This window comes from Manacus candei, unplaced genomic scaffold, assembly GCF_025592945.1.
Source record: "Manacus candei isolate 608988 ecotype Guabito, Panama unplaced genomic scaffold, ASM2559294v1 h1tg000050l, whole genome shotgun sequence".
Classification (NCBI taxonomy): Eukaryota; Metazoa; Chordata; class Aves; order Passeriformes; family Pipridae; genus Manacus; species Manacus candei.
The window spans coordinates 30101787-30129210 of NW_026138098.1; the positions used below are offsets into that span (position 1 = coordinate 30101787).

Below are 27424 nucleotides of genomic sequence, written 5' to 3' on the forward strand. Positions count from 1 at the left end.
TGTCAGGACATGCAAGAAGCTAAGGGAAGGTGTTTTAGAATGGCTGAAGATAAGAGGTCTTATTTTGAATTAGGGGTAGTTGTGAGTGAGGAATATCTTGTAACCTGAAGAGCACACAATAAACTTGTGGGTTTGCTATAAAATTCTTTTTCTTTTGGCTTAAGATACTATCTGGAGCAGAAATTACAAGAATCCAGATAATTACAAGAGGCTTTTTGCAGATGATATATTGTAATAAGGAAAACTTGAGTTTTATCTTTTGTTTCCTTTGCTACAGATGTACAGATGTAATTTTTTATAGTGTTTAGAATGTTAATGTTTTACATGCTTTCAGGAATCAACAAAGCAAACTTTATAAATAAAAATAAAGTAGTAGAACAGACCTATTTACCAATTTTGAATATTGACATGGCTAGTAGGAGGAGCTAATGGTTAGCTGAGATGACTTTTTTTCCTCTGAAGAAATTGCAGTAACGTTAGCAAATGTTAGCAAACTACTTATTGTAGTAAGGTTTAATAGCAAAATGAACATGAGCAAAACCAAAAAACAAGTTTTCAGCCTTGAAAGAAAAATAAGTCACAAACTTTTAAGTTTTGGATTGCTTTTTGTTTGGTTTGGTTTTTTTTTTTTTAAATAGTCCAGAAAATATTCTCTGAAATTCTTGGAATTACCTTTAAGTATATTTGCAGTATATTCTTTTGTTATTCCCAGTACCCTTTAGAATACCTGGAGCTATAACTACAAGAAGTATGCTGTGAAATCCTTTTGACACTGAATTGAATCAGAATAAATGTAAATTATGTTGGGAAATGAAGATACTTGGTTATGAAGATGTAGAAATGTTTTTGCATTAGTCAAAGCATCATTTAGTGTCAAGTTTCCCCATTCTTCTAAGGAGTAAGATTTGGGGAATATTTTCTCTACTGAGAAATGCAGAATGATTCCAGATGTTGATGAAAATATGAAGAAAGATGAATACATTGTGATGGAAATTACCAAGTTTGTGCCAAAACTGTGTTGCAACTTCATGGAAACTAACAGATGGAAAAAGCAAAGCATAATATGAGGAAAAAAACCCAAACAATTATATAATGAAGTAAAAATTTGTCACTTCTAACAATCTGCGGTAAATGTTGTAAGAAATAATGTTGTCACAAATTTAATAACTCTAAGACCATGGGTTGATATGGATCTTGGTACACTTTATTGCTGTGATAAAAATCACAGTTTATCACCCATGAAGGACAGAAGAGTTGGAGAGGCCTGAAATGCACATGGCACTAGCTTATAATTCCCAAAACTAAAGCCAGCCATGGAAAATGCAATCTCATGCTGTGTATATACAATATAGAAGTGAAGATGTGAGGGTTTTTTCAGGAAGAGAACATAAGAAACCTCCCGGAGACAGTGAATCTTACTATATGTTAGACGTGAATGTACTAAGCGAAAAGGAAGATGGAAGCCAAGGATAATTTTCTTTTGCTTTAAAATGGATCTGAAGTTCAGATACAACAAAATATTCACAACCTTTTCTTTCAGCAGGAGTTTTCCCACCATGCAGCAGAGCAGTGGTTTGGTTTCTCAAGAGTAAGCCTGTGTTTTCATGCCAAAGCTCACCTCAGTGAGAAGTTGCTATTGCATGGTACCAGAAAGATCCTTACTCTGAAATAGCTTGAATGGGCACTGGATGTTTAGCAGTGACAGTTCAGTACTTTAAAATGCTGATTCTTCTGATACTACAAGATGTCCTTATGTAGCCCTGCACCTAGAAATCAGTACAAACAAAGCTAATTAGGTGAGACTAAATTGTTGACAGATTTGAATCTTGCTTGAAAACTGGATAGGAGACAACTAGCTAACTAATCCCTGGGGGGTAAGGGATATTTTTGTGCAGCTATATTAAAACTATCTTTGTGCCAGCAGTGTTTTTCCTTGCACCAAATGGTGACAATAGCCAGCAAGCTGGAATGCTGAAGGCATGTGTCATGTAAGAAAGCTCCTCCTGAGCACTGCTTATCTTCCATCTTCACTGAAAGTGGTTGCAGATGCTCCACTGTTGACTCAGTGCTTTCTTTCCATTATCCTTTTGGACTCCAAATGCTAGAAGGGGCTAACTTTTAAATTTTACATGCAGTTCCATGAGCTTTTTGCTTGCACAAGCACAATATTTTCTTCTTTTCCTAGGAGTGATTAATATGGACAGTATCCAGAACCACTAGAGTGGATGAGAGCTTTGAAGGATTTTTTTTGAAGGGATTTAAAAGTCATGACTGAAGACTGGAAATAACACTTCTGGCACTGCTGCCTTTCCTGGCTGCTGGTGGTGTCTGCTCACCTCTCCTAGATCTTGGCTCTCCCATGCTTGGCTCAAGTTTCTGCTCACTTCTGACAAGCAGTCAAGTTTCAAACAAGTACTTTTGGGAAGTTTCAGGCAGGCTAGTGTTTTCTTTGCTTTTTGTGTTGGACTTAAAAACTATGGCAATGAGGGCACAGATGCTAATGGTCATCCTTGGAGAGTGTGAGGAATTAAATTTGTAAGCACAATGTAAAGGGTACACTGTTATTACAAAGCCAGTGTAGATGAGGGTATAATTTCTTCAGATGGGTGGTTGTTCATGAAGATCAAGTAAAGGAAATGTTCATTTGCTTCTTTGGTTCATTTTTTTTAAAACATTCATAGAAAGGAGCATCCTTTTGCATGGTGTTCTTATTATAGTTTAAAAATGATTATGCAAAGTGATTCTACAGGGCACTTCCCATAACCTGTAATAAATACATAATTAGTCATAGACACAGGGATTCTTTACCATTAGTTATTGGAGCACAACAGCACATTTCTTCCTTGCTTCCCAACTGCCTGTAATATTTCTGCTGAGGTCACTGCATCCATGTACTTTGGTTGCATATTAATGTGTGGTTATTCTGTGCCCTAGAGCTGCTGCAGAAACAAGGTAATGAAACGCCAGGAACAAAATTGCTTCTCATGTAGTTCCTAGTGTGTCTTCTCACTGTGTAAACACATCAGGAAGTATGAGAGCATTTCTGGACTGAACAGATGTGTTGGTCTGCTGGAAACTTCTGAAACCCACTATTTTCAAGTCCTCCTTAGTCTTTGTGATGAATTTGTTAACTTCAAGATGTTTTACATCTGGTTCTGTTTGTCGAATTGCTTTCAAGTGTTCAGGTTTTTGTGATTATATCATCTGTGATAAAATAGGCATTAAATCAAATACTACATGAAGATGCATTGTCTATTCAAAGCTATATTAGAAATGGCATATTTTGTATCCTTGGTCTGTTTTGGATTTAAGTGAAATTTTATAGACCTTTCAGAATTTGTGTGTATACATAAAACCCCAAAATGTTATGACAAAGAATCACAGAGACTTTGTCCCTTCCACCTCCCTTCCCAAAATGAAATGTCAGTGTTTCAGCTTAAAGCATTTTTTTATCTAATTGAGATTTTCCAAGCTCACAAAATTTGGCAGAAGACAAATCAAGTTTTTATGGTTCCTGAAGGCAAATCACTTTCTGATAAACATTCTAGTGTGTTTTCACGTGCTATTCAACATGGGAGGTGTGCAGAAATATCAAAAAGACTTGGAAAGCTTTCTTACTTGTCCTCTAACTCTTCACCTCTTCAACTTTTCCTTTTGCTTGAATCTAGTGAAATTGTTCTATGTTTAAGCACAGAAAAGAAATCCCTGGTAGAGCAATACTTCCTTCCTCTGTGCATGCTGTGATCTTTTGAAAACAAGTTCTCCAGGCTTCTAGACCTAGTAGTATGTTGTATGAAATGTTTAGTTGCTACATGTTCACCTACTTAAAAATGAGAAGCCTGTGCTCCAAGGTGAACAGGCTCTCAATTTGTGTACTCAAGGGAACCAATTATACTCACATTTCATGCTCAAGCATGAAAAGACAGAACTCCAAAATAGCATAAATTTTCAAGTCTTCCTTTTCCCATAAAAGCTGTCTCTTGCTATGCTATGCTTCTTTCAGTTCCTGGTAAATGAAGTGCACTGTCCCAAATCTGTCCAAAAAAATGTTAGGGTTTATCTCCTGGCAGCTACCCAAGTCTGCATAAAAGTGAATTTTACTCCACGGGGACCCATAACTGAACCCAATAGTGGCAAATGCCTTCCTGATGGTTTATTTTCCTTTTGCAGCATTCACAACTTTGATTATGTAACATCCTAATGAAGAACTGAACCAGCATGATTTTTTATTATTTGGAGGTATAATATTGCCATGTTACAAACAAAGTGAAGAGCTGGATGGTCAAAGGTGAGGAGTTGGATGGTCAAAGAATAACATGAACAACCATTAGGAAAACTGTGGATGAAAGTCTCCATATTTGACCTTAGAAAGAGTTGCTGCAACAGGTCTTTAAGGAACAGAAAATATTGCAAACCTTTGCTTTGCTATTTCTTATTAGCTGAGGTGGTAATGATTAGGGGAGAAAACAAGCTGTGCAGTGCACTTTTTAAGAAATATCACCAAGTCACTGTTATGAAAAGAGACATAATGTTCCATCAGTGTTTTCAATATCTATTAAGTACTGAGCCTCTTTTTTATAAATATGGGTTCATACCAATATTAAGAAAGTGTTGGAAAGTTTTCAATTAATGACAACAGAAATCCTCACTCTCCATATTCAGTGATTTGCCAATTTTCAGCAGGGCGTTGAATGGGTAGTTCTCCTTCTAGGTAAAAAGTCTAACCTTACTTTAAATGTGGATAAAGTCAGAATTGGTCTCAAGCCATTTCTTAATATTCGTCATATAAATTAAATGGTATCATACCTCAGATTTCCCCAAGTATCTCACCAAGTGTCTTACTAAGTGTCTCAGGTTGTGATCAAGTCATGGTTTGATTTCTGTCGCTGTGGGTTAGCTAGATTAGGCTCCACACATCTTTTACTGGAGGCCTGGGGATCCCTGTAACCCTTCCCATGGGCTGGTTTACCTTCCCTCTCACTACTCCCCCATTTCAGGGCTCCCATGTTACGTGTCCATGTCCCAGTCCCGGGCTGGGTGTCTCCCAGGACACTGCACAGGGTTTATGGCTGTGATCCGTACGAAGTGGCCAAGCTGCCATGGGCCAGCTGTGGCCAGATGTCAGTGCCCCACCTCAGCAGGGCAGGGGGACATCTGGTGACAGAGCTGGTGGGTGGCGATGGACAGGGCCATCGAGAAACGGACTCCACTCGGCAAAAATCCATTTAATTAACTGGCAATTAAAATAGGTTTGGGTGATGAGAAAAAAAGGCAAATTAACCCCGTTGTCACCTCTTTCTGCCCCCTCAGCCACTCCTCCTTTCTCTTCACTCCTGGTGTCCAGGCAGGGTTTTCCCGCCAAGGCATCACCTGAGGGGCTCAGGGGGGCGGCCGGAACCAGCCGGAACCTGCTGGAACCAGCCGTGCCCCACGAGGCTCCCCTCACAGAGACCCCTCAGCGCCGCTGCTGCCCCAGGGACCTGGTGCTGCCCCGAATCCTGCTTCGGGCCATCTGAGGGGTGTTCGGGAGCGGCCCCGGGGCAGCTCAGGCACTGGAGACACTGCCCCGGTCACGGTGTCACCTCCCGCCAAAGAGGGGCGGCACCTGGGGCCATCTCTGTCCCTCGGCTCGGCGCCTGCAGGCCAGGGAGCTGCGGCCGGTTTGACACGCACAGGTAAGGGTGTCCCAGCTGCCATGTGGGAGTCACGGCCTTGGTGCACATGGACGGGCTACTGGAGAGCTGTCCAGGCGGTGACAAGCTGCTGCTGGGTCCAGGTGGGGACCATTGGTGGTGACGAGCTTCCCCCAAAGTATTTCCTTCCCTGGGCAGGATGGGGCTCCTCAGCCCCGTGGTTTGAGGTTGTGAGCAGGGTGTGGAGCAGCTGCTTCCATTGCCATGAGCTCCTGCCTGACTCACCCCACAAGGAGAGCACTGGCCCTGCGGAGCAGAAGGATGAGGCAGGGCAGGAGGAGCCGTGCAGGATGAGCACACACAAAGGTAAGTCCTCGCGTGAAACTGTGTAGGAGAAACAAGCTGGTTGTAAAGTTGTGTGTCACCAGGCAGTGTGGCCTGTCTTTGCTGTCTGTTGTATACGTGATAAGATGCTTCATATCAGAGGTTTGGGGCTGCTGTCCCTGGTAGTGATACGCTGTCTGTGTGCTGGGTCATCCTAAAAGCCCTTAGTGTTTGGCCTCAGAGCTGAGTATTTCCCTGTGTTTCGACCACAGAAGGACTGTAGAGCACATTTTAGTTTGATTGTCCTTGTTTTCAAATGCTTTCTGTAGCCTGGCATATTTTGAATTGTGTATCTGGCCTCATTCAGGGCTTGGTTTGTCAGGTGTGGGTGTAAATACACATTAAATCAAAGAGCACCCTGATGAGGGTCCTCTGCACTGCTGCCTGCTCAGTCTCCAGCTCTGGGTGCTGCCCGGGCAGAGACTGTGCTTTTGTGTATGATCCTGTGCGGTTTTAAATTGCATTCCAGTGTGATAAGTTGTGTGATGAATTTAGGGCTTGGCTTTGGGAGAGAATCACGCGTTATTCACACAGGTCAAAAGTCATCCAAATCATAGTTCAAAAAAATGTTTTTGTAGGAAATACATTTGGGGTAGGTTGTTCAACATATTTAGTTATTCACTGGCTGTATAAATCTAACCTTGCATCTTTATCCCTCCATCTGTGCTGATTTGTTATGTTTGTGTGAATACAAGGGTAACCAAAAAAGAGTCATGATTCAAATTGACAACCCTTTAAAACATCTGATCAAGGAATTGCTTTCTGTTTAGAGTTAGATATTTTTGTGAGGCACAGGAGGGAAAGGCAATAGCAGATGGCAGAAATTTCCAGCAACATGCAGTGTGACATACAAGCAGAGCTTTCCCAACACCCCTGCTGTGACAGCAGATGGAGAGATTGGCAAGTCGTGAGGGCGCTGCTTTTCCAGCGTTCAGTGCTTCGAAAGATGGGCTGTGCCGGGTGAGCCGGGGTTGGCAGGGCTGGGGGAAGAGGGACAAATGCCAAGAGAGGCACCACAAATATGTAGCAAAACTCCTAATGATGTTTTGAGGTTTTCCTTGCTATAGACGTTTTATGGCTTTTTCCAAGTCAAAATATCTGAATTGTGGCTTTCCACCAACCTGAGCACACACGCACACACATACACATGCAGAGGTGGGTATTTCTGCATTTTGTAAAATGCTGTAAAACATTTGGAAACTTCAAAACCTTTCTGTTGTTTCTGGGACAAAGTAAACTTAAGTATCTGAGAACATCATTCAGATAATTGCTGTCACCTGCACTTGCTATCAGACGTGTATAATATAATGTCTGAGTGTGCTAGAAAATGAAGCCACTTTTTTTCTGTTACAACTTTGATTTTTCAAAGCTGATAGAAAATGAATTTTATGAAAGCTTCTAGGTTAGTTCTTATTTTACATCACGCATTATCGACCCCATTATGTTTTCTTATAGCCTATTTTCATTCAACCCATCCAAAACGATAAAACTTAACCACCTCTTTAGGCTTGTGTTGATGAGGTTGTTCATTTTCGGGGCTTTAAAATGTAGGGACTTCACAGTTGCTCTGGTGTGCTGCAATGAGAAGTGCACACCCACTCTGCTGTTAGACTGGTATATGGCAGGGTAAAGAGTTCCTGGTGGCAAAGACGAGCACCAGGAGAGTTGCAGCTCACATTTAGGTCAGAAGCAATAAAGAAACCTCCCTGAGAGTGTCACTGATTAATCATTAAAGTGAAAGATATTTCCTCCTTTGCATGTAAAGCTGAGCTATGTTGAAATTGCACTTGGTGGGTTAGCACAACACCTCAGATCTCGCTGAAGCTTTGTCTGAGGACAGTGACTTGTGAATTGTGAACTTTTATATCTGCCCCGAGCCCCAGGGGCTCTGTCTGGGCTCGTCAGGAGTCATGAAGCAGCTGTATTTCATAAGAGTCTGGAAACTGTTCTGGTAAGAGCCTCCCAAAACAGCATCATTCTGGCTGAAATGATGAACTTCATTAGGTCAATATAGCTACACACATTAAAGAATTTAAAATGTACTTTTACAAGACTACATAAAAACATCACATGCTTACAGGCCTTATAACTAGTAAAGGCTGAGGAAAATCACCTAGTACTTATTAAACTTTCATCCTCTGAATTATGTAGCTGAAGTAGGTCGGTGTTGTCGACTATTACTCTCTTACTTTTTAACCAAAGAAAAGTGAAACATTTTCACAGTTTAGACATCTCAATACTAAATGACTTTGTATTTTACACAGTTTATAGAATTTCAGTAACTTCTGCTTCATTTTTTTGTATTTGAGCACATGATTTCTGGAACTTCAGGAAGGCAGGTAAAAGACTTGAGGTGAGATTAGCGAGCTAAGGACGAATGTTTTATTTCCATGAATGTTGTTTTCTAAATAACTTTAACTTTTGGAAAGCTCTTTTTTGAGAAGGCACAAGGAGTTGTTGGTGGTGTTGTGAGTATATTTATCCCAGTTCTTCTCACTGGTGAATATTGAATCAAATGTACTGGAGATGGGAGATTTCGTGCATCTTCCGTTGTTTGCACAAAAGCTTAAGGCAGATTGTTTTGATAAAAGCTGATGGCAGAGTTAATATAAACATGTGGGGGTGTTGTTTTTGTTATTTTTTGTACCACAGAAAGTTATTTTTTGCATGCATGTGTGAACATGGGATTTTGATGCAGGTTTCTACAATGTGCTACTTTTTGACCTGTTCTAAATTTAAAAGATTAGCCGATCATTCATCTTGAGAGGTGCCAAAGTTGCTGAGAGGAGGATCTTCCTGGCAATAAATGAGAAACATACATATGCTCTACAAGCAATAAAAAGAAGAGAGATAAAACTTTTAAAACTGCAATGTGCTGCACAAACACTTCAGCTGTATATACTAAAAAGAGTGACTTTGCAAAGCCCTTCTTGGTGAAAGCAGGCAGTGACATACCTGGGAACAGTTGCACTGGGGTGGGTCAAGGTCCTCCTGGTCCAAGACTGTGCTGCCAAGAGCCATGAATATCCCCTAGGATTTCCTCTTGGCTCCAGCAGATTACTCAGAGGCTTCCACATGACAGGATGAGCTTTCATTTTGATGTTGAGAACATGGAAAAAAGATCCACCATTTAATTGTCTAAATGTCTGCTTTTCTGAGTGCATGTGAGGAGAACACAGTCTGGGTGCCTACTTGGGGCTGCCCCATGACCCCTCCTGGGGTGTCCAACCCTTTCTGCACATTTTGCAGGTGGGGGCAAATTTCCAATGCTGCTATAACCCTAACCCAGCTTCTTTGAACTCCTGACTTCTTGGGGGCTTGGGGATCTATGGTGTGTTTTTCTGGGGGTCAAGTTTGTTTTCTTTTTATGTTTAAAAATGTTAACCTCATTTATTGATCTACCTTAATATTGTCTGAGTAAAATACGTGGGTGAATGTGGTATGTTGGGGGAGGCAGTGTTATCCACGTGTTCCTATGTTACCCACACAGTAAAACAGAGGTGAAACAAACTTTTCAGTGGTTCAGGCCATGTGCATTCCTTCATGATACAGTTTGCAATACTCTCTGCATGACTGATGCTCTCGTGGTACAATGTTGGGAAAATGATGGGTGGGTTTTTTGTTTTTGTTATTGAACTCTCCAAGTTTCTTTTCAAGTTCTGCACAAAATCTCCAGAGCTTCCCCTTCCCAACCAAGGCTGCCCTTGATTTGCTGTTGACCCCTGTGGGATGAAGTCATCAGGAGAAAGTTCTTGTTTTCCTGTATCTGTTTTCCTACACAGCCTTGTTGCTTTATTAATTTCACCAGAGTAGGCATGTGTTTAAAGTCTGATGACTTGTATTACGTTAGGAAATCCTCCCACAACACAGACCTTTCTAAACATTGTTTGACTTACGGGAACAAGATCGTTCCTGTTGCTCGGGCTGACATTTGTGTGTGGCAGCCACATGCTCTGGGAGACAGGGACAGCTCGATCCCTTTCCTGTTCACAGAATCAAACGAACAGCAACAAAAAACCAAAGCTGTTGTGTGAGAGGGGCTTTTCTGTGTCAAAATGCCTGGCAAGTCAGCTTTGAAGAGGCAGCATTTCCACTATAAAGAGGTATTTGCAGGCAGGAGGCTCCTGAGAGCCTCGCACGAAAGCGTTTAGGGGGTCGGCGGTGCATCTGTGTCCATCAGCCTGCCTGACAGAACCGGGGCAGGAGCGTCCGATCGGAAAACAAACAGGCACCGACTTCGCATCATCCTAATAATCCCCATCCACCAAAACAGAAGCGAAAAACTTGGGGAGGGGGCAGGGGGAGTATTTGGCATCTCCCCAAGGAATGCAACAATCCCAAGTGTGGTGTGAGAGCACTTCATGATCACACACTGGCACTCGCCCCCACGGCGGCTGCCAGTTTCCCTCCCACGCGTGCTCAGTCTCGGAGGTAAAGTGAGTCTGGTTGCGGACAGTTAATCAACTGCAGGAAAATTAACATTTTGGAGACTGTTCCTCTGTTGCGAGGTGCTTGCTGTTTAATACAACGCAGCTCACTGCCACGTATCACATACTTGCAGGACCCTGCTGGCTGCCTGCTCAGTTGGCTTTTGGTTTTGGCTGGGGTTTAGCGTTTCTCGGTGTTGAATTTCTCCTGTTGCCATTGCTGAAGGGAGGATGGGCTGTGCCGTGCCGTTGAAGGCATCTAAGTCCGGCCCTGGCTACCCTGGGCTTTCTCCAAGGCTGCACACCCTTGGCAGAGCAGTGTCCTGTTGTCCCTGGGTATCTGCGTGCAACTGGGAGAAGGGCTTGCAATGTGGAGACCTTGTGAGACTGTTTGGAGAGAGGATGATGGAGAGCTGAAGGATCACCTGCTAAGGGGTGCACGGGTGTGTCTTACGGTGATTTGTGTGCAAACGGGAGGCTGTGAAGATTTTTGCTAACAACGGCCGTAAGCCTGCAGGCGTGGAGCCAACATGCCCTCCTGTGGCAGACTCCACCCTTAAGGACAAGGATCCCTGCGCGGGGAGGCTTCCCAAAAAGAGCCCGACATCAGTGGCGGGGTTGTTCCCATGAGGGCAGGGCTGTGGACAAACACAGGCCAGCCCTGGAGAAGACAGAAAAGGAGCTCTACATGCCAATCTAGCACCTTTGGTTGCCTGCACCCGACAGCGACCCTGGCAGCCTGGGTGAAAGCCAACCCATCCCTAAAAAGACTTTCAAGTCATTCTTTTGCTATGATGAAATATATAAAAAATATTTACTCTGAAAAATAACTCCCTGAAGATGCATGTGACGTGCTTTGCCCTTTGCTGCCTAGAGTTTGGGTAACAGTAGTGCTGTCCCCTGCCAATGAGGGTGATTTAGGGAGTGGTATGTACGTGATGTACGTAAGTTCCACACCAGCAGTTCTGTGCCTTTGGGGTGTGTTGTTGCCCAATGTGGCCCAATCCAGAGACCCTACGCTCTGGCCCAGCCTCTGGAAGGGCTCAGTTGGCTCTATGCCACTGGTCAATACATGTGTACAACTGCTGTAATTTTTTTGCTTGAGCTTTAGCTTTGGTTCGCTTTTATAATTTAAATAACTGTATAAAATGTGATTAAAATAATAGAAGAATGTGTGTCCTGTGATTTAATATCCAAAAGAGACTGCAAATTATACACCCTGACTCTTAAGGAGGATTTTTCACGTTGGCTTTGCTCAGATAGAAATCGCCATTACATAACCTTTTGCTAAGTCATTTAAATACTCTTGTTTTTCAGCTTCATGACATTTGTAAAATGTACCAGTAGTCTTATTTGCTCATTTGCAGCTTCTTACACTTAGCAGGCTTAGCACTCTGCCAACCTTCCTTTGCTCAGGCACTGATCTCTGTCTTGGTAAAACACCCACAAATTCATCATTGGAAACATGCCACGGACTGAAGTTGCTCTTATGAAAGGTTTTTTTTTTCTTTTTTTTAATGTGGAGTGATTTTAGGAACATAAGGAGAAAACATTCATAGCATATAATTTCATTGACCTTCACCTTCAGAACAGCTCCTTCTGTACATTGGGGAATGACTGGAGAAGCTCAGCTGGCCCCAAAAGCTGGTTGATGTTGAGCAGTTGGGACAGTGCAGGCAGAGCTTTGTGCTCTGGGGTTACACTCACAGACCAGAAAAGGAAGCCACAGTTTGGAAAACAGCAGAGGCATGTGGCTGGAAGAGGTATGCAATTCTAGGCTTGTCCAGAAACAACTGAGGTAAGGTTTTAGAGGGATAATTTTGCGAAAGGAAATCTCTCTCCTCCCACCCGTTGCACACAGAGAGGCAGATGCAGGGAGGGGTGGCCAGACAGAGGCAGAGGAGGGGGGGATGTTTTGTACTGACACTGCATCGGCATTGTCTGGAGAGCAGCAGAGACTTTGTCACTGTTTCAAAATAAACAGAGGACTTTGGACACAAGAGAAAAAACAGCAGCTCCTCAAGATGTTGAGCTCTGCCGTCAGCAGAGCTGCACTCAGCACAGGAAGAGCAAAGCTTTACCCCATCTTTCAGTGAGAACTGTGAAGAGTAACTCTGGTTTCTGGCATTGGATTGCTGGCCAGGCAAGAGAGGAGCCTTTGGGGTCTGAGCTACTGCCCATCTGGGTCTCTTCAGCCCCTGGGGGCCACTTGCCTTTCTAGACAAAAGCACCACAATGCTTTTGAGGAAGGACAGCACATGACCTCTCGCTCCTATACTCTAGGATAATCACCATAAAGTCACTGTGGTTATTTCCACCTTTAAGAAACAAATGGAAAATTAAGTGGGAAGAATTTTATTTGCTAGGGTGTTAACCTTTCCTCACCAATGAAACTGGTGAGCAGCACGCATCTGCTCTTGTTAAGGAGCCAAAATACAGTTCCACTTCAATTTAACCTCTAATGCTTTGTTTTATTAGGTACTTTTATGTCTTAATAATTGTCTTAGGTGACTTGTCAAGTCCTGTCAGTAAAGCAGACACTACTGCAGCCAGCTGAGAAGTGCAGGATCCTGAGCTCAGCAGGGATCCTGAGTGCAGGATTAGGGCTGCTCCTGCCTTGGGAAAATGCTCTGTCATGCTCCTCCTTAACAGTGCTGGTCTGTAATGGCTTTCCAGGTGTTGTGTGCTGAGATTTGTCGATGTTTGGCCTTTCTCAAAGTAAGGCTTCTTGCTCAGCTGCTCTGCTTATTGCAAAAATGTAAATCTTGCCCTGTGACTTCCCTGTGCTTGAGCTCTCCTCTCCAACCCTATTCTCCAGCAGACCAGGGCTGGCCAAGGTCTGTTAGACTATTGATTGGAGTTTTGTTGTTTGGGTTTTTTTTAATTATTTTTCCATCACAAGGCTGCAGGCACAGCATTGCTTGGCATTGATTTCTGACAGCACCACAAAGGGTGTGCAAGGTGTTGTGTTTGCAGAGCTGGCCCATCTGTGGCAGAGAGCTGAGCCCCTGCCCTGCAGAGCTGCACCTCTGTGTCCCCCAGTGCCAGAGGGGAAAGCACAGGGGGAGAGGGCTGATGTGAGAGGGGAAGGGCAGTACCTGTTGAATGGCTGATTAAAAACATGCTCCTGGGTTTATCAGTTGGGCTCTCTTGACCTCTGACTGCAGAAACGTGGAGTTTCCAGAATCAGAGAACCTACACCATTTCTCCATCTGCTCCAAGAAAAATACTTTGCTGCCTCAGTACTCAATAGGGGCTGGGTTTGTTCAGCACCTCAAGACAAAGCAGCAGTGAATGGCACATCATAAAGCATGTTGTTGCCAAAGAATCTGACCCCAAATATTTTGGGTCATGCAAAGGTCTGTTCTCCTTTGACAATTATACCCCATCTATCTAAAACTGCACTCACACTTCCATTATTTGCCTGAATAATTTCTAATGGGTCCAGGACTCTTGCATCAGGCTGATGTTCGGGCTGCAGTGCTGTGTGCTCCTGCCATCCACGTTTGAGTTGGAGAAAACCACAGCTTTGCAAAGCATTTGATCTAGATCTGGACATGAAATGTAGTATTTCAGTGCTTTTTATGCAACCTGTTGGGATACATAGAACACAACACTGGTAAGGGATTTTAACTGACTCAGAGTTGAGAAAATCTGGGAGTTCAATCCTCTGAGCTCTCCAAAAAGTTTCCAGCTCTGGTTGCATCCTGGGGCTGTAAATGGAAGTCACAGGTCACGGATAGTGCAGCAGCAAGAGCCATAACCTGCAGGCTTTTTAGCTTAGAGCAAGTGACAGAGGTGCAGGCAAGAGCTTGCCAGTGGCTTTTGTGTCCCCAGCAAACACAAAGTCTTGGTCTTAGTAAGAGTATGTTGTGGAAAGCTAATGTCAAAAGGAAAATACTTTCCCTGGTGCTTTCCTCTCCTCCTTTCCTTATGCCCTTCCCATGAGCTGATATTTGCAGAATGCAAGGCAGAGTTTCTGCTATAGGACCAGGGTGTTTTGTGAAGGTACAGAGGCTGCCAGGAACACACAGCTGCTGTTCCCAGGGAGAGGGGCAAATCTTCCAGGGCTCTTTAAATCCTGTGGAGTGATGGATCCCCTACCAGCATTTACAGGTTGAAGGAGGATTAAAATCTGAGACCTATTCAAGCATTTATTCAAGTCCTCTCAGCAAAAGTCAAATATGTACTTCCTCCTTTATTACATCCCTATTGCAACAATTCAGGGTCTCCATGTAATAAAAGGCAAATTAGTTTACCAAGTGCCAGGGAACACCCATATGTATAAAAAGACCCCTGTCTTGTTACTTTTAATACATCTCATATGCCACTTACACCACTTGTTTTCCCCACCTTCCTGGTGGCCTTCTGACAAGGTGAATTTACCTGAAAATAAATGAGATACAATGTGTGACTGATGGCTATAAGGATGGGGTTTTTTTTCCTGTAAAGCAGGAAATTAAAAAAATCTGTTCTCAGTTCTTCTGCTTAGGTGTGAAATTTGCCAGACAGCTTTCAAGCCATGTAGGCACTTCACTCGCAGGAAGAAGTGGGATTTGTCTCCATAGTAATGAAATCACTTTTTTTAGAAGATGTTGGTGCTATAAGATAAGAGGTTTTTCTTATCCTAGTGTGCTTTTTCCATTGCTTTATCATTCTTATCATAAAGTAACCTAAGAGGCAAGTTTTAATTATGTTTTTAATAAGCTACCAAAAGTTTTTATATATAAAAAACCCCAACAAAGCAAACCTCAAAAATAAAAGCAAACCACCCCCAGTAAATCCAAGAATTTAGGCTTGAATTTTTTTCCTCCCTTCAGTTCAGTCGGAACTTCCTGATGTCCATTCCCAAAACAGCTTGGTCAGTGCATGTTTGAAGAATGACAGCTTGACTAAACCATAGATATGAAATTTCAGCATTTCGAACTAACAGACATTGCAGACCATGACTGCTGGTTTGTGTTTGTTGGCGTTTTTTGATGGAGACTTTTCAAATTGACATGCATGCAAACTTATATATTGTTTTGAAATTAAAGTGAAACAAAACTTGGGAAGTGGGGCACACAGAAGCTTTTCTCTGCTTAAAATCTCTACTGAGTGTCTCTTCATAAGCTGGGAATGGGCTCTTACTAGGCAGATTTTTTCCCGAGGAGCAGTATCATCAAAATATTTGCATTTGCCTTTCAATCTGAGCAGCTTGATTAACTGGGGCTGCTTGTTCCTTGCACAACCACTTGTAAACACACAGCAGGTCCTGAAGGGGGGGGGTTGACCTATAGGATAAGGATGTGAGGAACTTAAACCCACTTACACAGACCTCGCGGTGCATTTTGTTGGAGCTGCACTTGGTGCAGGTGTTCCTGTGCTTTCCACTCTGAGCAGCAGCAGCAGCTCTTGAGCAGACAAGCATTTACTAATGACTAAACTTAGGAAGCAAAGATGCTTTGGAGCACTGGAATTGTATCACTGGGCATGAGGCAGTCTGAGCTGTGGACTGAGTGCTGGGACACCCCCAGACCCGTTGCTGAGAACATTGGTGGTGCTGTTTGTGAAGCCTCAGAGTGACTCTGGAGCTTGAGATCTTCTTGCTTGAGATTTTTCTGAATTGTGCACTGCAGTAATGTGTTAATCTCACAGCTTCTAAAAACATTTACAATTAACAATGAAAACACATTGGTCTTTGAGGGAAACTTGCTACACTTCCAGAAATTATGTCAAGGATGGAACAAATTCCCATGTTATCAGCCAGGCCAGTTTTATTGTCATTCATACTATAGCTGAGAGTGCAAAACACTGTATTTCATCAGGACTTTGGTATAAATTTCTGTAATGTATTTGACTTCCTTTGAAATACTCTGCATAATTGAAACTGTACAAGCCTTTTCTAAAAAGGAAGAAGAAAAATAGCTACACAAAAAACCTAAATGTGAATATTGTATGAACTTTTTTCACACACAAAAAAATTCTGGTCCATTTGTGTTTTATCTCGTTTTCCCCATATATTGGGGAAATTTTATGGACCTGGTGCCACATTCCTGCATGCACTAGGAAGAAATTATATCCCTAGAATAAGAAATAAGTTACTTACAGATTTCTCAATAGCAGTTGTTTCTCAGTTCTTAGGAAAACCCATTAGAAGTATATTGTTAAAAAAATATAAATTTGAACACTCTAAAGTGTTCGGGTTTACATACAGTATTTAAAGCCTTAGAGAAAGAAGTGAATGAAATTTAATCTTGTAATCAGAGCCAAGCTTGCCAAGGTAGATTTTGCTTAGTGGGGGGAATTGATGGTCATATCCTTGGCGACTGCCATGTCCCTGGTGGAGGGAGCCAGGGGGGCTGTGCCTGACCAGAGCAGCTGCTTTGCCTTCCTGCTTTTGGGGAAAACCCTCCCCGATGAGTGAATTTGGCTCTCGTGATTGTCCCCTCAGGCAGTTGTGGGAATCTGGGAAGTTATGCAGCCCAGTTATTTTCTTCTTCCACTGCAAAGTGAAAAAGTCTCATGATAACACTTGAACAGAGCAGAAGTGCTGCCCTTTAAAGAAAGGCTCTTTCCTTGGAATATGGAAATTAGCCCAAAACCCCCAGATGATTTGGACTTTGTGGGTGTGGCACAGCACTGGTCCATTTGTGAGGCAGATGGCTGCAGTGGTCCAGAGAGATTGTTTCCAGCCAAGGATTCATCCAGATGAGGAGTAAAGTTCAACAGGCAACTCAGTGAGGTCCAGGGAAGGAGAGTGCTGAAGATGCTGCAGTTCCCATCGTGCTGCTGATGTTCTGTGAATCAGTGCCAAAGGCTTTGGAGCATAGGCTGGGAACACAAAACTCATCATTGAGAGCAGAATTACCCAGGAAAAATGCTTGTGTTAAATGCATGGTAAACCCCTAAAGCTCAAACAGAGTTTAGGCCAGCACAAGCCTCTCTCATAACCATAGAAAATGCATTTTAAAGTGAGGGGGAAATATAGTCTTTGTTTCCTGTTTTATCCATTTCTGTATATGCCCATTTTCTCCTAGCTAGAAAAGGAAGTTCCCAAAATATGAAAATAATTTTCCCCCTTTCACTTTCTGCTGTGACCACAGAAGTTCTGCAACTCTGATAGGAAACCTGTTTTCGTGGACTTCCCAGTCTGTACCCAGCTCAGGCACTGCCTCAGCCGTAGTTCAGCAATAAACCAGTCTCCAGATGTTTGGGGCTGGTACTAATAGCCAAGTTCACCCATTTGTTCTCCAATTATGTGCCTTTTGGGCTGCTGAATGTTCTTTGACAGACAGCCCAATATTGGCAGCCTGGCTACTGACTGCGAGGTCGATGACAGCTGCGAGGGCTCACACTCACAGATCCATATTTGGGAGATGTGCACATGCTACAGGAAGTGTCAGACTTTGCATACACAAATCACCACATTTCAGCTACATTAGCTGGCCACCTTGGACACAAAAATCATTAAAATAAGGCAACAGTGGCTGCCCCGTTTCTGAGTTACTTGGCTATAGCATCACCCTGTGCACTAGGCTGTAATTTGCTCTCTGCTGGCACAGCCAGATTCTCTTTGCTGTCGCTGTTTTTGCAGACTGACAGAGTGCCAGTTGACTCCCTCTTAGTGTAGGCGATATCCCACACAAGCCTTGCTTCATTAGCTCTGCCATCTCGAGGTCTTTCACGCACTTTCAGCAGCTCCTTGGGTATTTAGCACCATCTCTAGTTTAAAATGGAATCTTCTCCTGAGTCAGAAGGACCTAAGCTTGCTCTGTCAAAGCTCTGGTAGATCTTAGGAAGACTCTGGTTTATGATTACATGGCTTTTTTTCTGAAGCTCTGTGGCCTGCTTTGTATCAATTTAACTACATTTCAGAGCAAGCCAACTTAATTAATGGTTTCCCTCAGAAATCAAACAGCAGCATATCAGATTTCTTACTGAAATCCATAAACATTAAATTATCTCCAATTCATTTCTTCAGTCTTTAACTTTTCCAGTTTCTTTTTAAAAAATAGAAACAAGCTTGTTTGCCAATATTGTCATTTAATATTTAATGAACATATGTTGTGTTACTGTAAAGACGTGAATCACCTTGACCTTGTTTTCAATTATCGTTTCATGCTCAGATCTGAGAAAGTGCCACATCATCTGTTGAAAATTCACTTTTCATGTGAGACTTTAGAAATTTTAATTCCAAATTGCCAAATGACCAGTTTTTCTTCTTCCTTACAGAGTGGCCCTCTGTCAAGGAGCCTACTAAGACTCCTTAAAAATAATGATTTACTGCTGAAAATCATTGTGCACCAATTTCCCTCTCTGCTGTTGTTATGCCAACTGTGCTGCTGAAGTGAGGGGAGAGAGATGTGTTGGGGGTGAGAGTCATGTTGAAAGCTGCACCATCATGCTGAGGGTGCTCTCACAGAGGCACTGGGGGGGTGACAGACTGGAAAGCCAAGGCTAAAAAATAAAGGGGGGATATTGGGTTGAAAAAGTAACACGAGGATGCAGAATTTAGGTTTCTTAGGAAGTGAGACAGCTTTTGGAGTAACTGTTCACAAGAAAGACAGACCTCACTCAAGCCAAGCCTGGTTGGTTATAGTTATTCTGGTGGCATCATACATTCCCAAGGTTTATATGCATTCCCTTTTCAAACTGGAAAAGCCACTGTGCATGGAAGACTTCACGAATCTGAGTGGCACATCACAAGCAGGTGAAATAATGAAAATCCTATAATCCAGGATTAAAAATGATAGAGTATAATAAATTTGTGCAGAAATAGTAAAGTATATTACAAGCAAATAGCCCCTGGTAACCAGAGCACATAAAAACAGACAAGAAACAAATACTGCACATACAAACAAACAAAAAAATACAGTGCATGAAAAGAAATGCCAGTTGTAAATCAGAATATAGACATAAAAGTTGTATCAAAAGCTTGGTAGAAGTGGAAAGCCATAATAAAAAAACCAAATCATACAGGCACTACAGCTCACACCATGAGAAGTCAAATTTACTCAGCTAACAGTTTTTTAAGGTGGTGCCAGGAACAAAACTACTTCATACAGTGTTGTTGGATGTGCAGCAGTTCCTGTAAGTGCTTCAGCACATGTGCATACAGATAATAAGATGTTGTAGCATAACATGATTCTGGTTTGGGTTTTATTGATTTGTTTGGTTTTCTTAATGGATTAATAAACACAAATAGATGGAACAGAAAAAACGGAGAAACAAATGACCAGAAGATAATCTCTGTTGAGAATCCAGAGCAATCCACTGCTCCATCAACTCATAACTCATAACTATGTGGGAAAACATATGACTAGTGAGGAATGAAGTTTGCTGAAGGTGTCATTTGGGGTGGTTCAAGCAGATGTTACTCAGGGATTATTCAGGGTGGGAGGAACATGGTTCTTACCATCCTCAATAAGAAAAGGGCAGGGACCTCATAATCAAAGAAACTGAATTTTGAGTTCAAGAGCAGAAGGAAACAGCTGCAGCCATGCTAACCCAGGGACAGGCTCCAAACGAGCTACTGCCTTTTAGGGAGGAGTTGGTAAGGTTGTTATGGAAGCTTGTTTGAAACTGTCTGCTCAGTGCCACTAATGAAGATATTCCATGAAGTTTTTCTCCCTGCTGACAACACGAAGGGTTTTCCTTATAAAATGTCTTATTATTATTGAGTAAAATACATGACATGCATTATCCATCCCTTTCACTTCTCACCATAATACTCTGGTATTTGGAAGTGTGTGTGCATTCCTATTTTAAAATATGTCATCTTAGTTTGGGTTTTTACTTAGTTTCTACTGTAAAGGTTTTCCTCTGAATTTTTTCAAAAGCTTTCTGTCAGTGTTTTCTTTTAATCTGCTTGTATATAATTTTCTTAGTGTTGGAAACCTTCACTTCCTCTACGTCAGGGATTTACTTAATTCAATGGAGATCCAGCACTGGTAAGGTTTTTATGCAGTTGAGGTGATATATAGTTTGCAAGGTGGGTGGCATTTGTAGATTTTCTTGAAATAACTTTTGATTTTGTTTTATATATGCACTAGTTATCTACAGTAGATATTCAAAGCTCTTCTGTTTGCTCAGTTTCCTCTTGACATTAGTAAGCTTGCATGCAGTTGGAGAATTACACCTGAAACAGTTATTTAGTGAGAACGGTAAACTGATTTCATAAAAGTTTAATTTCTGAAGGATTAGTTCTTTAATAACTTTCATTCAGAGATTGACTGCAGGGTGTTTAAAATCAAGTTCTATTAAATAATCAGAAAAGAACCTTGTAGTATAAAAACCTCTTAACATCTCCCACATGACTTATACCATTTATTTACTAAAAAAAAAAAAAAATTAATTTTTGCAGTATTATAATATGGATATGAATATTTAAATTGTGTTGGGATTCCTGAACAGAGCAGAAGCAAGAAACTCTTCTGCAATAGCATTCAACAAACTGAGAATTGTATAGGAAAATAATCAAACCACAGTAAATCTCCATCTTCCTTTTCTGGCTCAATATACAGGCAGTGAAACCACTGCCCCCACATTCCAGCTCACTTTTGCTAAAGCAACTGCTGGGTGGGTGAAATTTATCTCCTCCAGGAGCTGCTTTTGGGATTTGTGCCCAAGAGCAGCTGACCAGGTGCCCAAGAAGTGGGGCCCACCACAGTGCAGAAAGCAAGAGGGAGTAGATTGTTTGCTTTATGAAATTTAATCACCAGAATGAACTGTAAAACAGTTTTTCATGATGGAACAAGGGGCCTACCTGCATATAAAGTATTCATATTCGGATGCATTTCATACAGAAGTATTACACAACGTACAAGCTTTTCCTTCTTATTGCTCAGATATTCCTTCAGCAGATTTGTTTCCTGCAAATTTGTTCCCTCTGTTGACCACACAGATGCATTTGCTATTCTGTACTGAGCTGATCCACATTTAAAAAACCCTCAGAGGATTTTTCACTGGAGTTGCTTTTCATTAATGCTTTGCTGATAATATATGCAGGAAGATGGAAAGAAATAAGTCATTTATTGTTTCATTTGAAGTAGTCACTTAGGATTAAGAAGATTATTCTTTTTTTTTTTCATGGAAAGTGTAATAGCTAACCTTTAAGAGAATGGGATTATTGTTCTGACAAGATATTGAAGTCCATTTTTAATGAAAATACGTTTGCAAAGCTTCACATTCTTAAATGAGAAAATATAAATTAATTTCTCATCATTACTTATGCTGTACCACTGAAATCATAAACAAGAATTCAATTGGAAGAAAAATTAGTGACTGCTTCTCTATTATTCTCTTCTTCCCATCCCCTCGAAGTCTGGTACAACCATGAATCCAACAGGAAATAACATATTTTTAGGAATGACTGTTTCTTGATGGCATTGGAGCTCCACCAAAGTTTGAAATCTAGAATACATATACAGAATTATCACTGTATGTTAATTGCTAATTCCTTAGCCCTAAGCTGAAGAATGGTTGCAACTGTCACAAATATTTTCTTTAATATTTTTTAAAATGGAGTTGCTTCCCTGAGAGTATAAATACATCTGAGAATCATATTGGCTCAGTTGAATTACAGACAGCTCCTCAGAAGGATAAGCTCACTACCCTGCAGCAATTTATTTTCCTTTAATTAAGAAAGTAATGTCCTATTTTTATCATCCTCTGAAAATATCTCAGGAGTATCTTCCATTAAGTGAGAGCTAATCTGAGCTGATATCAACTCTCCCTTTCCCCATGACTTAGATGGGAAGATTATTGTAATGCCTTGCTTTCAAATAAGAATTGAGTCAAAGGATCTGAAATAGGATCAAATAGGAGAATTTAGACTTTCATGCCACCCGGTGCACCTTCCATCAGCTGGGATATGCCAAAATTGCCTGGTGGATGCAGAAAGCATAGCAAGGGAAGAAAATGCCTTTGCATTTGTTGCACAAACAACAGAGGCTCTGGTAGGTGCTGGGTCCATAACCCCAGTGGGAAGACCTCTGTTTTGCCAAGCCTGGAGTGGGATGCACTTCCCCACCTGGGCCTCTGTTTTTCACCTTTTTCCTCTCTGTGTGTGCTGCTGCTCCTGAACTGCAGTTCACTAGGAGAAAGAACAGCAGCTGCTGCAAGGAGATGACAATTGGCAATAAAGTTGTTCCTTGGAAAAAGCAGCTGGACATGAATGGTAATGGCTCCAGCATCAGAGGAAGCATCCTACCACATCCTTCCAAAGCATAACACAAAGGAGAACAAATGCCTCAGAAGAAGTAGGAAATCATGTGTAACAAATCCCACACTCATAGCTCTGCTTGTGGAAGCAGTGACAGCTCTGTTTCCCTCCCAGCTCTCTCTCCACTCAGATTCCTGCATGGAGGTTTTGAGTCCCCCTGCAGCAGAGCTGTGGAGCTCCTTAGAGAACCCAACCTCAGGTGAGAGAGCTCACCTTTGTCCTTGACCTCAACCTTGCCCTACCCAAACTTCAGTGACTTAAGAGGAGCAATTTATTATTTCATTGGTGTAAATACAGGGCTCAGCAACAAAAATGCTCATTTAGGCTCTCAGAGAAAGGTTTATAATGAACAGCTGTATTTCTGTTCAAAGTGGACTGTTGCAGGAAGAGCAAAGATGAGCCTGAGGGTGTAGGGAGAAACATCACAGGTAAATATTTTATCTCCTGAATGCTCCCTCCTTGGTACCAACAGAACACTGATCCTCTGCTGTCCCTGTGACATTTGACCCCATGTTTCATAGTGCACACAAGTCTTGCAAAGAGGGCACGTGGTCTCTCTTTGTGCCTAGAAAGTACCTAAAGCATCCGAGGCAGTAGGTTATCAAGTAAGTATGAGTTTATCTGCCTGGAGACCTGCACAGCCCATCTCACTTTGGGCTCCTCCTAAACCTATCTTTTGTTTGTTTTATCTACTCAGAGAGACCAACCCCACCATTTCTCTGGTGCCACCCTTTCAAGTTTGCTGACCTGTGTATATTTTTTACTTACATGTGTGTATACAAGTATGTATTAGTTTTGGGTAAGCTAATGCAATTGTGAGAACTTTTCGGTTTTGGGGTTTTTTTATATTGTTATTGGCAGGGTTTGAAACCATTTGAAATGCAGCCATGTTGGCTTGTGCTCTGTAAGGAACAGGGGGAAGGAATTGGCGTCTGCCACATGGAAAAGGATAAAACTAGTGTAATGATATGTTGCAATCAGGCTGCAGAAACCTACCACAGTAAATTACTGCTGTAACAACCTCCTTCCTGTTGCGAAAGGCTCCAGCCCAGGCTTTCTTGTTTCTCTCTCCTCGTCATTTCAGTTCCTGAAAGAAAGTTATCTCTGTGCCCCTTAGCACTGAGTGACTGCTGAACTTCTTGGAGGATAAGCTGAAAAGCAGAGATGGAGGCCGGGAGGGGCAGGTGCTTGATTTTGGGCTGGGTGATGCTACTGGACATGAGCACCATCGATCCTGATGACCCACAGAGTTGTGGGCAAGGCTTCACCTCCTGTGTTGGTCCTTACTGTGTACAGCCTTTTTTCCCCTGCTTGCTCCTGGTGGCTGGTTTCAGTGTTTGTAGGTCACATGAAGTTTTTATGGCATTGCCTCCACGACCCAGTCACTGGGATGCTCTGCCTTGTGCCTGCAGCAGTGGCTTGGACAGGCTCCACGGCCCAGGGGGAGTGCTGCCCTCTGAGGTGGCCTGTGGGAAATGAGCTGCAGCTCCTGCTTTCGTCTGTCCCAGATGCATCTCCTCTGCACAGACATTGCGCTGTGTTTGGCTCACAGTCGTGTTTTGTTAACACTAAATGAAGGAGTGAATGGGGAGCCAGCCAGAAAACTGAATTACTGTCCTGGTTTCAGAGCAGTCCTCCTAAAGGGAGGGGAGAAGGTGACAACCTCAGTGTGGGAAAGTTTTCAGGCTGCTCTCTTAAGTTGTTTATGTTCTGTGGAGAGAGTGGTTTGGGTCCCCTGAATCCAACTGCATGTTTGAGAAAGAATTATTCATCTGCTTTGGGGAAGGAGGAAAGAAAGCCTCCTCCTTGAGGGGAAAGCAGTGAATCCTGGTGGTTTCAGAGGCGTAAGGTGATGGCCCTTCGACAGCGCTTTCCGGAAAAGCATCACACAAAACTTCACCTAATGGTTAGCACTGAAACAAGAACACATTGGGAGGAACTCAGAGCTGCCTTGTGCTGAAAATGTGCAAACGACCTGGTGTGATCCAGGCTGTCAGACCAGTGACCAGGGCATATCTCTTCCTAGAGCTTTTGCCTCCTACTGGCAAGATAAATGATGAGTATTGAGGATCCTGGGAATTTTTCAGAGACAAAATCTGGGAGTCTCTAAAAGCTGAATGGAACGGAAATTCTCTTTTCTCAAAACACTTCCCAGATTGGCAAATGATGAGGCTCCCAGCTCCCTGTGCTTGTCTGGGTGCTGCCTCGACTGGCCTTGGGCTTTCCACAGCTGAGCCTGCTGTGCTGTTTCCCTTGGATGTGAATGGACCTCCTCTAATTTCTCTTCTGTGGTGTTTATGCAATTAAATTTTCTTACTTGGTTTTGTTTTTTGTTAAAAAAAAAAAAACAAACCATCATTAGCTTCCTGTACTTGAAGTTCACCACCACATCCTTGCACTCCCCAAGTCCCCAACCTCTGCTGCTTCCAACAACAATAAAACCTGAACAGGCTTGTCTTGTCCTCTTTACAGCTACAACAAAATGGATGTAGCTTTAGCTGTGCTTTTCCCCTCAGCTATCTGGCAGTGCTTCCTTTCTCTCTCTCCAAGTCCTCCCTGTGAGAAATGAGCACAGCTGATCATGAGGATAAGGATCAGCTCAGGGGAGCATGTGCTGGCCAGGGAAATTTTTTCCCTTTGATGCCCATTGCTCCCCACCTCTGATGTCTCACGCGCGTTTCACATTCTCCAGGCCCAAAATCATCTGAAGTCACAGGCCAGAAGCAGCTTTTCTCCCTGGGCTGTGCAGACCAGATCACCCCAAGGGGATTTTCCCTTGTTAAAGTTGTCAGCAAAATATTTTGCATGGCTTGTTGAGGTATCAAACTATTTCCCAGCTATGGCCAGTTTGAACCAAAGGCTGTTATGCAGAAATGCTGTCTGTTACATTAATGTGAATGGTCAAGAAAAGCCCCAAATAAAAGCTCTGAGTAGACAGGATCCAGTTGGCCAATTTCTTTTTCTTTTCTCTTGTGAGTTTAGCTAGACTTTCTCTCTTAAAATGAAATCTGATCTTTATGGGAATATCTCATTCTCTATAAAGCTATGCGTTGTTGTTTTTTTTCTTGAATAGACCAATCACTACATATAAAATGCATGGAACAGATAAGTTGAAATATGTTTAAAGAAGTGGATTTTTATGATATAACAGAAGTGGGTGTATCTCATTCTTTTATGCACTGGATGTTCTCTACGGAAAATCCATAAAACAAAGTGGGAAATAAGAAATTATTTCTCTGCTGCTGATGTAAAATGACAGAGAGGAGGAAGTTTCTGAATTATAATGGGTCAAGCAAAAATACCTTCCTGATTACTCTTTCCAAAAGAAAACTGAACAAGTCAGAAATCCTGCATACCACTGGGATCAGTTTGGGCTACTCAGTCCGGTTTTCATCAAGGGAGTTTGGTTGTATTACTTGTGATACTAAATTCTCTTGGCCATAAGTACCTTTAATCATTAATGTCACAGAGTATTCATTTCAAACCATGTTTGGGTAATTACTCAAAGCGGAGGACAAAGGGAATAGAGTGTGGTTTGGGGTTAGACTGGAAAGGGATGGCATGTCTCCAGCACAAGGTTTAGTTTCAGTGCTGTGAGGACCAGGCATCAGGAAAAGGGCAGTAGCTGGAGCCCAGACTGGGATCTCACTCTGTGGAGCTGAGGAGTATTTCTGCTTCTCCAGTAGTGCCAAAAGTCAGCCTCTCACCTTCACTGCTGCAAAGAGAATGTGTTGGGAAGCAAAAGGGTGGCCTCTACCACCCTCTATCTTCATGGCACCTGGGTACTGCTGCCCCCACAGCACCTTAGGTGGGGGCTGCTTTTGCCCTTGCCCCATCCTTCACTCCTCAGAAACCTCTGAGAAATCCAGCTGGCAGTGAAGGAGGAGAAAAAGGCCAGGCACTGCTGCACCATCACCTTGAATTGCTTTAAATCCTGTCACAGTGAGGAGAATCATGGCAATGAATGGCCCATGTAAACCTGTAATTCTCTGCAGCTGAAAACTGCCTCACCAAAGGGATTTGGTTTATTATTTCTGTGTGTTGCTCCAATAACACTGGCTGTCAGACCTGTACCCAGTGAATGAGAATTTGAGCTCTAGGAAACTGTTTTGTTGCTGTCACAGCTAATGGCTTGTCAGAGTTTCTAAGGTAATACTGGTATTTTGTCAGACCAGTTTCTTGATTGTTTCAAAATGCACTGGGCTTAGTCCTGCATCAGCCTAAGGAATACATTTCTTTATACACCCTTTGGAGCACGCAAAGCAGCTTTGCTTGTTTACTTTGTCTGCTCTTTTATTTTTTTTTCATTTTTCTTTTTCGAGCAGGTTAGCAGCCTGCTAGAGGGTTTATCTCTGACCTTCCACTGCTTTTGTCTGCTGTTGGATGGGCAGAGCTGTGGATGGATGAGCACTCAGCTGGGACATGTCTCTGCCAGCTGCAGGAGAAAAAGTGGCTTTTTTTACTCTGCTGGACCACTAGATGGGGAAATTGCATTTACATTTTTGGGTTGCAAAATGGATCCTGGCAGCTGGGCTGAAGCTTTTGATAGTAATGAAGCATATCAAGCGTGTTATCTCCAAGAGGTGCATGGGGATGACTCAAGGCTTTGCCCCTCTCCTCTGCAAGGAGTCAGGATCTGCTGAGCCGTGCTGGGGCCTGATGTGCTTTTGGGGAGGTGCTCTGCAAAACTGACCTTTACTGGTGTCCCCTCCTTTGAAAGGCTTCTGTGGAGTGGGGCCAGTGGGTGCCTGCCTCACTGCCAAGCCCTGCATGCA

At 42.6% G+C, this 27424-nt stretch overlaps 1 protein-coding gene across 1 annotated transcript in view; it reads left to right on the forward strand.

Annotated features, from left to right (window-relative positions):
* The first annotated feature begins 5442 nt into the window (after positions 1–5442).
* PHYHIPL (phytanoyl-CoA 2-hydroxylase interacting protein like) overlaps positions 5443–27424 on the forward strand; it is a 137942-nt gene continuing 115960 nt past the window's right edge. Inside the window, exon 1 of the mRNA XM_051800225.1 lies at positions 5443–5675. The gene's annotated coding sequence lies outside the window, so the exon portion shown is untranslated. The remainder of the gene's footprint in view (positions 5676–27424) is intronic.